At 46.2% G+C, this 19004-nt stretch overlaps 1 non-coding gene across 1 annotated transcript; it reads right to left on the bottom strand.

Annotated features, from left to right (window-relative positions):
* Positions 1 to 4412: 4412 nt before the first annotated feature.
* LOC100384455 (patatin-like protein 3) lies at positions 4413 to 6443 on the bottom strand. The gene is made up of 2 exons (XR_004855657.1): positions 5285 to 6443; positions 4413 to 5158 (listed from the first exon to the last, which is right to left on the bottom strand). It is a non-coding gene; the product is annotated as a patatin-like protein 3 (transcript).
* Between the last annotated feature and the right edge of the window lie 12561 nt (positions 6444 to 19004).

A 19004-nucleotide genomic window follows, 5' to 3' on the forward strand; every position in this document is an offset into this window, starting at 1 on the left:
ATGTCGATGACATAATATTTGGTTCTACTAACCAAAAGTCTTGTGAAGAGTTTAGCAGGGTGATGACGCAGAAATTCGAGATGTCGATGATGGGCGAGTTGACCTACTTCCTTGGGTTTCAAGTGAAGCAACTCAAGGACGGCACCTTCATCTCCCAAACGAAGTACACGCAAGATCTGCTAAAGCGGTTTGGGATGAAGGACGCCAAGCCCGCAAAGACTCCGATGGGGACCGACGGACACACCGACCTCAACAAAGGAGGTAAGTCCGTTGATCAAAAAGCATACCGGTCCATGATAGGTTCTTTGCTTTATTTATGTGCTAGTAGACCGGATATTATGCTTAGCGTATGCATGTGTGCTAGATTTCAATCCGATCCTAAGGAATATCACTTAGTGGCGGTGAAGCGAATTCTTAGATATTTGGTTGCTACGCCCTGCTTCGGGCTCTGGTATCCAAAGGGGTCTACCTTTGACTTGGTTGGATACTCAGATTCCGACTATGCTGGATGTAAGGTCGATAGGAAGAGTACATCAGGGACGTGCCAATTCTTAGGAAGGTCCCTGGTGTCGTGGAACTCTAAGAAACAAACCTCCGTTGCCCTATCCACCGCTGAGGCCGAGTACGTTACCGCAGGACAGTGTTGCGCGCAACTACTTTGGATGAGGCAAACCCTCAGGGACTTTGGCTACAATCTGAGCAAAGTCCCACTCCTATGTGACAATGAGAGTGCTATCCGCATGGCGGAAAATCCTGTTGAACACAGCCGCACAAAGCACATTGACATCCGGCATCACTTTTTGAGAGACCACCAACAAAAGGGGGATATCGAAGTGTTTCATGTTAGCACCGAGAACCAGCTAGCCGATATCTTTACCAAGCCTCTAGATGAGAAGACCTTTTGCAGGTTGCGTAGTGAGCTAAATGTCTTAGATTCGCGGAACTTGGATTGAATTGTAGCATACATGTATTTATGCTTTTGATCATGTTCCTTTTTGCATTTTGTTGCTTATTATGGTGCTCAAGTTGTACAAACACTCCCTGGACCTCACAAGTCCGTTGCAAAGTGATGCACATGTTTAGGGGGAGATGTGTTACAACTTGACCCTTTGAGACTAACCATGTGCTTGAGTTCGATGATTTAGTCTCGAAAGAGGATTGAAAGGGAAAAAGGTGGACTTGGACCATGAAAGACTTCCACTGCACTCCGATGAAAAGAGTAACTCTACCAAGTTCATCTTTAAACTCTTATTGCCTATTTGCTCTTAATTGGAGATTTTGGTGAGGCAATGGGGTTAAAGGGCCGAGATTGATTCCGTTTTGGTGCTTGATGCCAAAGGGGGAGAAAATAAAGGCCAAAGCAATAAATGGATCAGCTACCACTTGAGAAACTTTGAAAATAGTAGGATAGAGCTTTTGGTTTGTCAAAACTCGTGTATTGTCTCTTTTGTCAAAAGTTGGTCTCTTGTGGGGAGAAGTGTTGATTATGGGAAAAGGGGGAGTTTTTGGAATCTTGAATCAATTTTCTTTGGAAAACCTCTCTTTATGTCTCTACAAGTGGATTTGACTTAGAGATAGGATTTTGAGTTTTATTTGCAAAAACAAACCAAGTGGTGGCAAAGGATGATCCATATATGCCAAATTGAATCAAAATAAATTTGAGTTTTTATTTGAAGTGATATTGCACTTGTTCTAGTTGCTTTATGTTGTGTTGGCATAAATCACCAAAAAGGGGAGATTGAAAGGGAAATGTGCCCTTGGGCCATTTCTAAGTATTTTGGTGATTGAGTGCCAACACAAGTGCTTAGATGTGAATCTATGCCCATGGATGAACAAAGTGCAAATCAAGAGTAAAGGTATGTTTCTAAGCCTTAGTACATTGGTTTTGTGCACTAATATTTTTGTCTAAGTGTTAGAAACAGAAAGAAGAAGAAAAGAGAAGAGTTGGCTGTGTACAGCCAAGAGGCTGTTTCGGTCTGGGGCACCGGACTGTCCGGTGCGCCAACGGCTCCCAGATCTGCAACGGTCGGCTGCGCCATTTTAGGAAGGAGATCGGGCACCGGACAGTGTCCGGTGTGCACCGGACTGTCCGGTGCCCCCGATGACAGAAGGCAAGAATGGCCTTCCAGATTTGCTCTCAACGGCTCCTAGCTCCCTTGGGGCTATAAAAGGGACCCCTAGGCGCATGGAGGAGAACACCAAGCAACCTTAGAACATTCTTGATCATCCACACTCAGTCTTTGCGCATTCGTTTGTCATTCTCAGTGATTCGAGCTCCGTTCTAGTGAGAACTTTGAGATAGTCTTTTGAGCTCGATTCTTGGCCGTGTGTGTGCGCATTTTGCTGTGGATTTGTGTGTGTTGCTTCCCTCCCTTACTCCGTATTTCTTTGTGAATCTCAAGTGTAAGGGCGAGAGGCTCCAAGTTGTGGAGATTCCTCGCAAACGGGATATTGAAAGGCAAAGCAAAACACCGTGGTATTCAAGTTGGTCTTTGGACCACTTGAGAGGGGTTGATTGCAACCCTCGTCCGTTGGGACGCCACAACGTGGAGTAGGCAAGCGTTGGTCTTGGCCGAACCACGGGATAACCACTGTGTCATCTCTGTGTTTGATCTCTTGTGGTATTGTGTCTTGTTAAGACTCCTCTCTAGCCACTTGGCAATTATTGTGCTAACACTTAACAAATTTTTGTGGCTATAAGTTTAAGTTTCACAGGATCACCTATTCACCCCCCCTCTAGGTGCTCTCACTACCACAAATGAAATATGTATTTGACAGGCTCTCTAAGTGGCTTGTCCGGTGGATCATCTGCTGCCTCATCGGATACGTCCCATGCTCATAGGACATCAATGTGCTCGGTTGAAAACTATGCATCGTGTACAAGCTGACTTCACATTTGGTGCCATGTCTTGTGCTCCCATTTGATATGTCTGGTGGGATCTAAAAATCTGCTCTAGAAGTATTTTGCTCATCTCTTCTCAATCGTGCTAACTCTCAAATGTGTGCCAAACATAAATAGAGCATAATTAACATTTCCTAAAGTGCTTTTAATTAGCATTTTTGCTTGTTATCATATGTGTCACTTATGTCTACATGCAATGCATATGATTCCAACAATTAGTGCAATTAAATGATCGAGTTGTCTAATTAGACTCACCTTTTAGTAGTACGACCATCTATCTTAATGGGTCCTTTGGCTCCTCAATGGGTGTAGTGCAGGATCAACCGAAGACCTGCACAAACCAAGTAAGAAGAAACCAAATCAAAGGTTAAAAGAAATCAAACTAGATGAGTTAGGGTCATGGTTTGGGCTTACCTACCACCCAAAGCACTGGAGTTGCTAGCAATACATAGATTGACTATCAAATCTATGTGAGGATGAGACTACCAGAGCATCCTAAAAGCCAGAGAGTGGAGGAGCGAAGATGTACATAGAGAAGTTGAGGGTAGTGGAATAGATGGCCAAATAGGCACAACGGGGGTAGAGATCTCAGATCCTCCTCCAGTTCTCGTTGTTGATTCGTTGGACAATAGGCGAGGGCCATTGGAGGCAATGCGGTGGCAGTGAGAGTCGAGAGAGGGAATGACAAAGGAGATGAGAAAACAAAGAGCGGCTAGGTTTTGGAGCGACGAGAGAGGAAGGAGCCAAGGCTCTGGTTTTGTGGTGGTGTCTCTGACGCTCGTGGGGTCTTCAAGGAGCGAGGGTGGGGTCCCTCGTAGCCGTTGGGCTGTCTGCATACTAGTCGGTGAGGCCTATGGGGTGAGAAAGAACGTCTGGTGAGGGTGCAGATTTTAACGAAAGTTTAGGGCCTGTTTGGTTTAGCTGTAGATTCCTAGAAAAAACTGATTCTAATTATAGGATGTGAGAAAGATGATGCGAGATTAGGGTTATGGAACAACTAAAATATAATTGGTTGAGACAATTGTCAGCTATATATTCTGTCGGGGTATGATAAATTGGTGACATTGATGACAAGAATCTAAAAAATATGAGGAATGAGGTGATTCTGAAGTAAACTAGAGTAGGACAATGTAGATTTTTTAAGAGTCTATTCTACTGTTGTATTTGTTTGATTGAGAATTTTTGAGATTCCAGTTTATCAGCAAATTGGGTTCAGATTGTTGAACTAAACACACCCATGACCGGGTGATGCTCGAAGCTAGCGCTACAAACCGAGAGTGCGGTCTAGGCAGGCAGGGCCCTAAATATTGAGTCCGGTCGATTAGAGTCCGTCAGAAATCGAGTCGTGACGTGCTTAAATGGACTGTGCTTCATCGTGCCCGCCCACAATGCCCCGCTCACTGGTCACGAGTTCGAAAATGGGAGGCACGTTCATCCGTAGGAGTCGGCATGTCTGACAAGAACCCGCAGGCGTCGAGAACACAGAAGCCTCTGCGAACACTCGAATTTCTTTCACAAAAAACTGTAAGCACAATGTTAATTAAGTACTTATGCTTCGCATCAGCTATCATTGCAATGTTTACCTGCCTTCAAGTTAAAGACAACAGAGACAGTCACTCCTCTCCTGATTATATAGGATACCAGCTACTTGGTGGCCTGTATATGTATAGTTCTCCAGATCCAGGGTTGGTTGGTTTGTTGGTTGGTTTGTCCAGAGCAAAGAGGCTCAGAGCTCTGCTGCTCAAACTCACAAGCCGTTTTTCTTTCTCGAGATACATACAAACATACAGCCGAGCTGAGGATACGCCGGATTACGCTACACTACACAACATGCCCTGCGGTTTTAGTACGTATACAAAACTGAAGAATGCACATGGCGCAGTAGCAGGCTAGACACCTGGTCTCTCACAGTTGGGCCCATTCCGTTGGCTGCTGGCGGCCGGCTGTGGGTCGGCTCTCGGCCTACATGATGCTCGCGAGGGTGTGGCTGACGAGGCTCGAGTACGACGGCGCCGCCGACGGCCGGTGGTGCTTGACGAGCGCAGGCGCCGCCGCGGCGGGGCTCGCGCTGGCGCTGGCCCTGCGCCGGTCGCGCTCCTTGACCAGCTCGTGCGCCAGCCGCTCCAGCTTCTCCGCGTTGGTCTGCTCCGCCACCACCTTCCCGCGGAACAGCACCGACTCCACGTTCCTCTGCGCCAGCATCTCCTCCGCCTCCGCGGCGGCGCCACGGCTCGCCCCTCGCGGCGTCCCTGTCGCCTGCATGCAAAAGCAGGGGGGTTAGTGTGTTGTGTGAACCAAGATTACTCACGAGTCACGACCAGAGCAGATCATGAGCAGCACTGGACAGTGAAAAAAAAGCAGAGGACAGGTGCACTGTCTGACCTGTATGCGGATGTAGTTGGTTGTCCTGTTATGCCCGAACGCCATGGCCACGGCCTGGTCCACCGTGTCGGCGACGCCCTCGGCGGCGATCCTGACGATCTGGGACGCGGAGGAGGCGGCGCCCCGCTGGTCGGCCTCGCCGCTGCCGATGGAGACGACGAGCAGGTCGTCGACGCCGGCGGCGAGCGGGAAGTCGCGCCGGTTGTTGAGCACGTGCGTGATGGCGGCCGCCGTGGGGTTGGCGAGCGCCACGCCGCCGCCGACCGCGGCGATGCGCGTGGACCCGTCGCAGGAGCGCGCCTCCACCGAGTCCCCCGCGCACGTGGCGGCGCACACGTCGCGGAGGCGGAAGTCGTACGCGCGCGTCTCCACGGCGTCGGCGCGCGAGAAGAGGAAGGGCGCGGCCGTGCCCAGGTCGTAGCACGGCACCAGAACCGGCCGCACCGTGTCCCGCAGCGTCAGGTCGCCGAACACCCCGCGGAACGCCGCCGCGGCGCCGCCGCCCGGGCGGCGGAGGGACTTGAACAGCGCGCGCAGGCCCAGGCCCAGGCCCAGGCCGCCCGAGCCGCGGCGGAGGCTGCGCAGGAGGAACGCGAGCGCGTCGTCCGCGGAGAAGCGCGGGCGGCCGTCGGCGCCCCGCGCGACGAGCATGGCCGCCAGCACGCCGCCGGCGCCGGACCCCGCGGCCACGTCGAAGAAGTCGGCCAGCCTGGCGCCGTCGTCCCCCGTGCGCCGCCGCAGCGACGCCTCCAGCCGCACCAGCGCGGCGCCGGCCAGCAGCCCGTCGGCGGCCCGCCCGCCGCCGCCGCCGCCGTCGATCGACAGTATGCAGACCTTGGACGACGCGGCGGCCGCCGCCGCCGCTCCCGGCGACGGCGAGGCCCCCGCGGAGGCCGGCGAGAAGAGCTTGGGGTCGTCGTAGCCGAACAGGAACTTGCTCTCGAGGATGGAGAAGATCTCGTATGTCAGCTTGTCCACGTCCAGACCCGCCGCCTGGTCCGCCGCAGCCCTGGCCGATTCCATCTGTCGTTCGTGCTCCACCTGAGGTTCCTGAGCTAGCTTTCTCGCAGCTGGTCTGTCTTGCCGCGGGTGCGCGGGCGTGCGTGCGTTCGGGCGTGGAGAGCACTCGGCGGCAGTTGCCTGCAGGGGGCGGAGACTGGAGACGTTTTATATAGGCGGCCGCGCGCGCGGGAGCGGAATGGGAGCGCGTGGGTTCGTGGCGTTGACCAGGGCCACGGCCGTGCGAGACGACGGCCAGCACGGTAATTACGTGCACGGTTAATCATTCATCGGAGAATATGAGCAGCAGTAGTTACGGCGGCGCCGTGGCAGTGCAGCGCAGCGCAGGCTCGAGAATTAATTGACGGGCTGGTTCGTTCCCGTGGAGTGAAAGAGTGGGGGGGGTGAGGCAGGCAGGCGTGCAGTAACTCCATAGCCATAGCAAGTGCGGCAGTGCGCGGTTCGTGCCGTGTTCGTCGCTGCACTGCATTATTCTTATTCAGCAGCGTTCTGTTCACTGTTCAGTGACTGGCCCAGCCAAGCCAAGTGGTTCTAGTGCAGGCAGAGAGAGGCGGCATCTCTATCTTCTGCTGCGGGGCTGCGCGGCTGCGGACCTGCGGTTGATGTTCCGATCCGTGGTGGCGATGGTTGAACGTACGAACCCTAGCTTAGCTAGTAGGAGGAGGAGCAGACAGTGAGGCTGCAGGTACGTACGAGATGCATGCGAACCAGACAGGATGCGGTCTGCCGATGCCGAGCAGGGCCGCTGCTGCGCATGAGTGGTGGGGGGGGGGGGGGGGGGGGGGGGGGGTCGACGGGATGATGCGTCGTACGTACGGGGGCCGGCGGGATGCGCGCCGGGCGCTGCACCTGCACACGGCCGTCGACGTCGACGTCGCATATGCATGTCACCGCCCGGCCGTACCGGCGGCACAGGCGCAAAGCCGATCGTGCATGCTGGTGGTACCGTACCACTAGACAATATACTACTCCACTCCGTAGTAGCCACTCCTGTTCCTGTATAGAAGCACTCCTCCTAGTCTCCTACACTACTTGATGGCGCGACCGTCCGGTATCCTATGAAGGCTAGGCTAGGCTAGGCTGGAATGGGATGCCTGGATCTGGATGTGGCGGTTTTTTACTTTACTCGTCGGATCTGGATGGGTGGACCCCGCGTATCCTATGCACGACTACCATGGTGCGTATGCATACGCACAAAATCAATTTTAACCCTTTCATTTAATAAACTTTGGCTGGAAAACACCTTTTCACGCTATACTCTTCTAGATCCAGCTACATATTTGTAAAAAGAAAAAAGAAAAATACACATACTCATCTAAAGATATGGCTGGACTAAGAATAATCCAAATTAACTTTATACATACTTACATGAGGGTGATAGTCTTGTACATAATAAAATCGTTATCATGCGTGTCTATTTGTTAATATCTTATGCTCTCTCTCTCTCTCTCTTCAATAAAAGGTATCTGATATAAAATCGTTTCCATGCGTGTCTATTTATGCTAATAGTTCTCTTTAATTATGGAAGAGAAAGTGAAGCGGTTTAGATCCTACGGCGCTAAAATATATAATCACGCCGATTCAAAGTATCAGACGTTTTGATTTTTCTAAATCTATTATCCTGCGTTATGTAAATTAGTTAGATTTTAGACCTTCTGTTTAAAGTTTAAACTTTCAGGAGCTAAAATAATCTAAAATTCGTGAAGCGCTTTCTCCCTCTACTAAAGATGCTGCAACTGTACTAGCTATACTGGGCCGCATGTACCCTTCTTTCAGATCTTTGCAGTCCACACGTGTTTACTATTTCTTCCGTCAATCCTTAATTATCCTCACCCAAACGTGTTTACTATTTCTTCCGTCCTTAATAAATCAATTTTTATAATTATCCTAACTTAATTTTAACCAAATAACATTATAAACATATGAAATATAGTTTCATGTTTTGTTTATCTAGTGTTAATGATATTGCTATTTTTTAATTTTTGTGAGAAATCCTGATTTAAGACAATTTTAGAAATTAATTTATCTAGGGAATAGGGATGGAAGAAGTATTACTGGCTAAAGCCTGACCTGTGTAGAATAAGGGCCTCACAAGAATATAATATCCTACTTGCTCCGTTTCAAATCACAAGGTGTTTTAGCTTCTTTAGATACAATATATTGCTACGTGCTTAGATGTACATTATATCTAGATAAATAGTAAAAGAAATATATCTTGAAAAGCCAATACATCCTATAAGTAGAGTCGAGGGAGTAACATCTTGAATCCTATGCGCATAAAACTACAATTAAATATTTGTTTGATTCAACTATATATGAGCTGTGAAAAAATAAATAAATGTGAGATAAGTGCACTCTGGAAAAGTTGTAGTCTATTTAGTTAAAACAACTGTAAAAACTACCCTCTATTTCTTGATCTACCTTGAAACATTTCTAAAACAACTTTGTATTTCCATCTATTTTGGAAAAAACAAAATCTAAACACAAAAAAGGTCTAAGATGTTAAGAAAACTGCACTGCATTAAAGCAGATGCTTTTGGTATTATTAAGTTGATTGGTTTTATGGCTGTACAAGCACTCTTCAGAAGCTGAACCAAACACAGCCGGAATGTTTGAATGGACCGTGGAAAAAACAAAGAAATTAAGAGAAAGAGAGAATGGCATAAGGTATACTTCCATAAGGTCTAGTCTCTTAATTATTAGATATCCTTAGAATTCCCTATATAGCAAGGCAATCTATATGATTTATAGGACCCTAATCCTTTATTGAAAGGAGTTTATAGGAAACCTTTTCTATTTCCTATGATTTTCTATTCAAAATAAACTAAATTATGTGAAATTTCCGTGTTTCAAATCGGTGCTAGAATTTCTCTATTTTTTTTGTTTCAAGGCGTGTGTTTGTGTGGGGTTTTTTTCTCTCTAAAAAATACAATAGTCCAATTTCTTTTGTCCCAAAAGGGGAGAGGCAAAACAGGTGCTCTACAATATCGTTAGAGCATCAAAAATCCAAACCAGAAACCACTGTAACATGAGTACACGAAGACACCACACGCAAAGGTATCTTAATTGGTTGAGACATATACCGTGTGTTTGGTTTCTTAGATGTACGCGCCCAGGTCCGTTGCATCTGTTGACTGAGGAAGTGCACCTGTTTGGTTGGCTGTGTGATGGAGCTCTAAACTGCACACGTGGATACAAAGAAAGCCATTTTAGGGGACATGGGTTGCATCCGCGGAGATGTGGGTAAGGTCTCGTCCCGTATCCCACCACATGCAGGCTTGGATGGGGCTACACGTCTGCATCGGGAAAACCAAACACATAGATAGTCTCCCCTCTGGACATCACAAGTCCTATTAAAAATCTCTTTGCGTGGTTAAGCCGCTTTTTTAATCATACTTTAATTTGTTTTTTTGCTGGGCTCGACCTGATTAAGGATTTTGGAGGCGTCTGAACCATCGTAATAAACGGTTGGTGCAGCTGCAGCACACGCAACAAAAAGCGCCCACGCACGGGTGCCTTGGCTTTGACCACCGCCACTTCGCATGCATGCAGTTGCGCTGCCATGTTGCATGCATGTCAACGTCAAGAATATTGGGCATATATATGAGCTAACCTATGAATCCATTTAATGTCCGTTCCATATATTCCTCTTTGTCTCCACTACATTTGCTTTTGTTTTGTCAATAACTAACAACACCTCCAGCTATATGAATCCCACGGCGTATCCATGCATGCTACTCGTGACTTTTGGGAACTACTGAAAATACTAATACCATCCCTTTTCAGAAAAAAAATGATTCAGTGCGTTAGGCTATCTGCAAGGATACCCCTTATGGCTCCCCTAACTATATGTAGTGAAACTTGAGGGCTAGTTTAAAAACTCAAACCCCTTCTAAGATTGGAGGGGATTAAGAGAAAAAATAAACTAGTTTTTCCTCAATCCTCTCTTTTTAAAGGGAATTTGAGTTTCCAAACAAGCCACTAGGGGAAATCCTGTTGGATTAATGTGGGCTTGGCCCAAATTAATATTCAATAATAGTCAATGCTAATGGCCCACTTTAATGCTATGGTGTACTAATTATTTAGTACCATATTGGAAGTTCAAAAGACAAATCAATCAACTTAAATAGGTGGACTATTGGTGCATCTATTGAGAAGTTGAGAAAAGGATGAAGGACTGCCACACACGCGCGCGCGCCCCGCCGCCGCCGCCGGGCCGTGGCTCGTGGCTCGTGGCTCGTGGTAGATCGGACCTTGGTCCGAATATTCCTTTCAAACGGTTGCGCATTTTGCCTGGAGCGATGACCGTCATAATAACCGTCCGTTTCACGTCATTATGGCTAGTAACGGACGTCATAATAACCGTCCGTTTCACGTTATTATGGCTAGTAACGGACGTCGTTATGGCTAGTAACGGACGTCATTATGGCTAGTAACGGACGTCATTACTGTCGTCAGTTTCCAGTTCTAATGCGCGACCGTTTCTGTCCGTTGGTCTTCTCCCTCCTTCTGACCGCCTATAAGAATGGAGAGGGAGGGCTCTTCCAGGCACGCGAATTGCCTCACGCGAATTGCAAGCAACACATTCCCGTCCCACCTTCTGCGAGCACAGAGAGAGTGGGAGAGCAGGCCTCCGAAATCACCGACCGCAGAGATACACTTGCACGGGTGTGCGGGCGATCAGATTTTTGGGGAGCGTCTTCGCGACTGCTCGCGTGATCTGCTTCGTCTTCTTCCCGGCGACCGTTCGAGGGACTGCACTGCGTACACCTTCCTGCATCGACTTCGTACGTCTACATCGAACAAACACACGAGATGACTCGTGTGAATGGAGCCACTGATGCCTTGAGCATCGGTCCCTCCGCTGGGTACACTCTATTCTTCGTATTCGTGCATGTTTTATTGCTATTTACTGCTTATGCGAGTAGTTATACACACATGCACATACATGTCATCACATATATCGCACTGTTTTTCTGGATTAAATTAAAACTAAAAATGCCTAACTTTCTAACAATCCAAAAATCTGATATTAGGCATTTTTCTGTTAGTGGTTTTGCTGCTGCGTTAAAACCAAGTGAACCTTTTGATGGGACATTTTACAAGAGATGGCGTAGTAAGATGATACTGTGGTTGACCGCAATGAACTGCTATCACGCCGCACAGGGGAAACCCGAACAGTTCACTCCTGAAGAGGAGAGAATGTTCGACGTTGCCGATAACCTGTTTCGAGGCGCCGTGATTGGCGCTCTTGCCAACAAGTATGTTGATTCTTATCTAACGTGCACATCTGCAAAAGAGTTATGGGATGCATTAGATGAGAAGTTTGGTGTTTCTGATGCTGGTAGCGAGCTGTACATCATGGAGCAGCTGTTTGACTATAAGATGGTGGAAAACCGTCCTGTAGTTGAACAGGCTCATGAAATACAGGCACTGGCTAAAGAACTCGAACAATTCCCATGTGTCTTACCTGACAAGTTCGTGGCCGGCGGTATTATCGCTAAACTGCCACCTTCTTGGACGGATTTTGCTACCACTCTAAAACATAAGAGACAAGAGTTTAGCGTGGCTGAGCTTATTGGTTCTCTTGATGTTGAGGAGAGGGCGAGAGCAAAAGACACTCGTGGAAAAGGAGTTGAGACTTCTAGTGCCAATATGGTACAAAAGAAGAACTCCAATGCATCACATAATAATAAAAAGAAAAACAAGCAACAGAATGCCACGAAGCCCAAGCAGGCAGCCTCGTTCAAAAAGAAGAACAAAGGAGCTGGTTGCTTTGTTTGCGGAAGTACTGATCATTGGGCAAGCGCTTGTCCAGACCGCAAATTTAAGCAAGAGAAAAAACCAGCTCAAGAGAAGAAAACAGTAAACATGGTTGTTAGCGAGACTGCAGAAGGAACATCGGGGTATGGTAATCTTTTACCTACTGTTCTTTCAGTGTGTCAATCCCCTGAGTGGTGGGCTGATACCGGTGCTAATATTCATGTGTGTGCTGATATTTCTTTATTTTCTTCTTATCAGTGCAAAGGGACTGGAGCCTTGCTGATGGGGAACGGATCACATGCGCGTGTTCTTGGTGTTGGTACAGTCATTCTGAAGTTTACTTCGGGAAAGACGGTGCTATTGAAGAACGTGCAGCATGTCCCCTCCATCAAAAAGAATCTAGTTAGTGGCTCTCAATTGTGCCGAGATGGCTACAAAATTGTCTTTGAGTCTAATAAATGTATACTGTCTAAGTATGGAACGTTTGTTGGAAAAGGCTATGACAGCGGAGGCTTGTTCCGCTTATCTTTGCATGATGCGTGTAATAAGTCTGTGAACAATGTTGTTTCGAATGAGTCGTATATTTGGCATTCACGACTTTGTCATATCAATTTTGGTTGTGTCTCGCGGTTAGCAGATTTAAATTTAATCCCGAAATTTGATTTAGTCAAAGGTTCTAAGTGCCAGGTGTGCGTGCAATCTAAGCAACCTCGCAAGCCTCACAAGGCTGCGGAGGCGAGGAATTTGGCACCACTGGACTTAATACATTCCGATTTATGTGAGATGAACGGAATATTGACTAAAGGAGGCAAGCGATATTTTATTACTTTTATCGATGACTCTACTAGATTTTGTTATGTGTATCTCTTAAAATCAAAAGATGAAGCTTTGCATTATTTTAAGACCTACAAAGCTGAAGTTGAAAATCAACTCGAGAGGAAAATTAAACGGTTAAGGTCTGATCGTGGTGGAGAATATTTTTCGGGTGATTTTTCTGATTTCTGTGTGGAACATGGTATTATTCATGAGAGGACACCGCCATACTCACCACAATCCAATGGGGTTGCTGAAAGAAAGAACCGTACTCTAACTGATTTGGTTAACGCCATGTTAGAGACTTCAGGGCTATCTAAGGAATGGTGGGGTGAGGCGATCTTGACGGCGTGTCATGTCCTGAATAAAGTTCCCACAAAGAACAAAGAAATCACACCATTCGAGGAATGGGAAAAGAAGAAATTAAATATCTCCTATTTGCGCACCTGGGGTTGTTTGGCTAAAGTGAATGTGCCAATTAACAAGAAGCGCAAATTAGGACCGAAAACTATTGATTGTGTTTTCCTTGGGTATGCTTTCCACAGCATTGGATATAGGTTTTTAATTATAAACTCTGGAGTACCGGACATGTTGGTTGGTACAATTATGGAGTCCAGAGATGCTACGTTTTTTGAGGACGAATTTCCCATGAAAGCTACACATGATATGTCTAATGATGAACCAACGATACCCCATGAGCATTTTATTCCGGTAGAACACACTGAGGAATCCCATATACATAATCATGTGGAAAATGACAATGTATCAACTCGAAAGAGTAAGAGACCAAGGATTGTAAAGTCCTTTGGTGATGATTACATTGTATATCTTGTGGATGACACACCAAGTACCATTGAAGAGGCATATTCCTCTCCTGATGCTGACTTTTGGAAGGAAGCAATAAGGAGTGAGATGGATTCTATTATGTCTAATGCAACTTGGGAGGTAGTTGAGCGTCCATATGGGTGTAAGCCCATTGGAAGTAAATGGGTGTTCAAGAAAAAACTTAGGCCTGATGGTACTATTGAAAGGTACAAGGCGAGGCTTGTAATTAAAGGCTATTCACAGAAGGAAGGTGAGGATTTCTTTGATACTTATTCACCTGTGGCTCGATTGACCACAATTCGTGTGCTACTTTCTTTGGCTGCCTCTCATGGTCTACTCGTCCATCAAATGGATGTTAAGACAGCATTCCTAAATGGAGAGCTAGATGAGGAAATTTACATGGAGCAGCCAGCTGGGTTTGTAGCAAACGGTCAAGAAGGCATGGTGTGTAAATTATTGAAATCTTTATATGGCCTAAAACAAGCACCTAAGCAATGGCATGAAAAGTTCGATAGAACTTTGACATCTGCCGGTTTTGTTGTGAACGAAGCAGACAAGTGTGTATACTATCGGTATGGTGGGGGCGAGGGAGTAATTTTATGCCTATATGTTGATGACATTCTAATCTTGGGGACGAGTCTTGATGTGATTAAAGAGACAAAAGACTTTCTATCTAATAATTTTGAAATGAAAGATTTGGGAGAAGCTGATGTTATTCTTAACATTAAGCTACTGAGAGAAGGCATTGGTGGGATCACACTTGTGCAATCCCATTATGTGGAAAAGGTTTTGAGTCGCTTTGGTTTTAGCGAATGTGAACCTGCTCCAACGCCTTATGATCCTAGTAAGCTATTAAAGAAAAATCGAAGGATAGCTAGGGATCAATTGAGATATTCCCAAATAATTGGTTCACTCATGTACTTAGCTAGCGCTACGAGACCTGACATCTCATTTGCTGTGAGCAAACTTAGTCGATTTGTTTCAAATCCGGGAGATGATCACTGGCGTGCTCTTGAGAGAGTTTTGCGCTATCTAAAGGGTACTATGAGTTTAGGCATCCATTATACCGGGTACCCAACAGTACTGGAGGGTTATTGTGATGCAAACTGGATATCTGATGCTGATGAGATATATGCCACAAGTGGATATGTGTTTTCACTTGGAGGTGGTGCTGTTTCATGGAAGTCTTGCAAGCAGACCATCTTAACGAGGTCGACTATGGAAGCAGAACTCACAGCATTAGATACCGCTTCAGTTGAGGCTGAGTGGCTTCGTGAACTCCTTATGGATTTACCGGTGGTTGAAAAACCTGTGCCGGCTATTTCCATGAACTGTGATAATCAGACTGTGATAATTAAGATAAACAGTTCTAAGGATAATATGAAGTCGACAAGGCACATAAAGAGGCGTTTGAAATCTGTCAGGAAATTGAGAAACTCCGGAGTAATAGCGTTGGATTATGTCCATACGTCTAAAAATCTGGCAGATCAATTTACTAAGGGGCTATCACGTAGTGTGATAGATAGTGCATCAAGTGAGATGGGCATGAGACCCACCTAAAGTTTATCATAGTGGTAACCTGTTCTATGTGATCGGAGATCCCGTGAATTAGAATGGTGAAACAAGCTAGTGGTAGACTGAGAGGAAAGACCCTTAATAAGGCTCATTTCAGATGCATATCTTTCCTTACTGTAAGGTAGGTTGGTGTTTACACCTTAATATGTTCCAAGTGGCTTTGTGAAGCAAAGATGTTGTCCTACAGAACATCTTTAGAGGAACATACCTATATGGGTTAACTGCTAGTCACAGTTTATGAGATCTGGGTGGTTTCTAGATACCCATGAAAGGCTATGGAGTTTGACTTATATGCTCCAACCAGAGGGAATGCGTTCAGCAATCTAGTACTGGTAAAGAGTTTAGATGAAACTCATTCCACGCAAAACTGCCAATTCAAGGCCTAGTCCATTGTGCAGTTGTGGTCAAGTGTAGTCTAAGTTCTAGGTGGATGTTCAACTTAACAGTCTCCATCGAAACACCAGTATATCAAACGTTTGAGGTGATGAGAGCTTTTTAGTGTGACTTAGCATTTGGTGGGGATTGTTGGATTAATGTGGGCTTGGCCCAAATTAATATTCAATAATAGTCAATGCTAATGGCCCACTTTAATGCTATGGTGTACTAATTATTTAGTACCATATTGGAAGTTCAAAAGACAAATCAATCAACTTAAATAGGTGGACTATTGGTGCATCTATTGAGAAGTTGAGAAAAGGATGAAGGACTGCCACACGCGCGCGCGCGCGCCGCCGCCGCCGCCGCCGGCCGGGCCGTGGCTCGTGGCTCGTGGCTCGTGGTAGATCGGACCTTGGTCCGAATATTCCTTTCAAACGGTTGCGCATTTTGCCTGGAGCGATGACCGTCATAATAACCGTCCGTTTCACGTCATTATGGCTAGTAACGGACGTCATAATAACCGTCCGTTTCACGTTATTATGGCTAGTAACGGACGTCGTTATGGCTAGTAACGGACGTCATTATGGCTAGTAACGGACGTCATTACTGTCGTCAGTTTCCAGTTCTAATGCGCGACCGTTTCTGTCCGTTGGTCTTCTCCCTCCTTCTGACCGCCTATAAGAATGGAGAGGGAGGGCTCTTCCAGGCACGCGAATTGCCTCACGCGAATTGCAAGCAACACATTCCCGTCCCACCTTCTGCGAGCACAGAGAGAGTGGGAGAGCAGGCCTCCGAAATCACCGACCGTAGAGATACACTTGCACGGGTGTGCGGGCGATCAGATTTTTGGGGAGCGTCTTCGCGACTGCTCGCGTGATCTGCTTCGTCTTCTTCCCGGCGACCGTTCGAGGGACTGCACTGCGTACACCTTCCTGCATCGACTTCGTACGGCTACATCGAACAAACACACGAGATGACTCGTGTGAATGGAGCCACCGATGCCTTGAGCATCGGTCCCTCCGCTGGGTACACTCTATTCTTCGTATTCGTGCATGTTTTATTGCTATTTACTGCTTATGCGAGTAGTTATACACACATGCACATACATGTCATCACATATATCGCACTGTTTTTCTGGATTAAATTAAAACTAAAAATGCCTAACTTTCTAACAAATCCTTCTCCCATCTTTCTCTCTACAGCTCCCCTACGTACGGAGAGAGATAAATTTCTCTGTATATACTATACTATAATTACGTTGTTTTAACCCTAACTAAGCTCCATAACATGGTAATAATGTTTGTTTCGGTACTACAAATATTATATTTTAAAAAATAAAATTTAAAATAATAACAAATACATATTAATTAACTGAGTTACAATGTATAAAAGAAGCTGCATATATAGGGAGAATGGTTTGAGACAAACTGTACGCGTAGACAAATAATCTTTTAGACGGGATTATTAAAATATAATGAAAATACATATAAGGGGAGATTTATAAGGGGAAAGGTTGAAGGATAGTCTTGTGTGTATTAAGGGTGTGTTTAGTTTGACTTTTGGCTTTATTTTTGCCCCCTAAAAACTAAAAGCCAAACCAAAGGGGGCCGGATTCAAGAAGCAGTTTTTTTTTAAAAGCCGACTTTCTCACAACATAAAACTGAAAGAACTTTGTACCTGTTTTTAGTGGTTTTCACCAAACAATTTTTAGCTTTTTAACAACTCACAACACACAACAGCTTTTTTCACAGCTCACAACTCACAACAGCTTTTTTCATAGCCACAGCTACAACCCAACCAAACAGACTCTAACACAGTGGTGTACTCCGATCCTACTTTACTATTGTTCTTGTTACCCATTATTGGATGAGTACCTCTTGTGCACTGATGTAGGTACGTGAATAACTGTAATTAGTTGGTTCGTGGCGAATCTGCATTACGTGTCCCATCAAAGAAATCGAGTAGGTCACCATGATGCCCTCCACAATCTACAAGCCCAGATTAATGGCCGTTGATCATGGAGTTTGAATTCGACGAGTATATATATAGTACTGTACGTACTAATTAAAGATAGTTGATTTAAGAACTATATGGTCAGTGAGTTTTTAGATGCATTTCGGCGTTCCCTTTCCTATATAAAAAACGGTTTAGCCAAAATTAGCTCCTTGATATATATAAAATGTCAGTATAATAAAGACTTAGCTTTGCCTTTGTGAAAAGCACGGTAGTCCGTAGAGAGAGAAAACAAAAGCACTGAGAGCCACGTACGTACGGTACCTGTTGTTGCAACACATGTCACGTCAGTGATGAAGCTGGAGGTGACACCAGTCCACGCACTACAGCACGCGCCAATATAGTGTGGAGTACAAAAAACTTTCAAGAAAAAAAGTCGTCTTTGGAGTAGGTTCTTTTCCTTTTCCCCATACCTCCGCTATGGTTGAGAACGAGTCATGCATGGCTGTCTGGCTGCTCGCCGCAACTCCGCTGAAGCGTGCGTGCATGTCTGTCCAGGAGGAAAAACACACAACGACGTGATCGATCACTGAGAGCAGTAGCCCGCCAAAACTGCATGACCTACACGGTCTCTCTCTCTCTCTCTCTCTCTACCTTTTCTTTTCGTTTTGAGAAAGGAAACTACAATACTGATTTGACCGTTTGGGAAACGATTGGTGTGACTAGCTGTTCCTAAGATACAGATACGGAACCCACATTCAATTCAGTTTACTTGTCACGCATCATTCATCAGTCTAGGCAAAAGCAAAGCTCCGTCATCTCAAAAAAAAAAAGGGTACTACCATACGTGGTGGTTGATGGGCCATGATTCAGAGTGGAGCTAGCTGCCACGAGAGGACGGAGCACTAGCTACATGAGTGTGTATATGATGACGGTGAGGAGGTATTGTAGTTGTAGCTATCTGCTCCTCGATAAAGCTAGCTAGAAGCGCTAGCTAGTAGAAGCAACAAACGAACAAGAAGTTGAAGTGCGCACGCACGCACGTACGTACTCCACCTGCCAATGAAGTGGGCGACGACGACGCGCAACAGCAAGGCAGCCGGCAATGACCGGGGACGTGGGCTTCAATTTGCACGCGCGCGCGCGGATTATACGTTCCAAAAGCGCGTGGGTAATCAGCTTCATTAGGTCTAGTTTGGGTACTCTTGGATTGAAGTGGTTTGGAGAGATTGAAGAGTGTTTAAATCCCCGATAGATCAAAAACTCCCCCAATACATCTCAATCCACTCCAATCCGTCTCATTCCTAGAGTACCCAAACCAAGCCTTAAGCAGCTCCTGTCCCCTGCCTACCGGAAACCAACCTGATCATCATCGTCTTCTTCATGCATGGCC

Source organism: Zea mays, chromosome 1 (genome assembly GCF_902167145.1).
Source record: "Zea mays cultivar B73 chromosome 1, Zm-B73-REFERENCE-NAM-5.0, whole genome shotgun sequence".
Taxonomy (NCBI): domain Eukaryota; kingdom Viridiplantae; phylum Streptophyta; class Magnoliopsida; order Poales; family Poaceae; genus Zea; species Zea mays.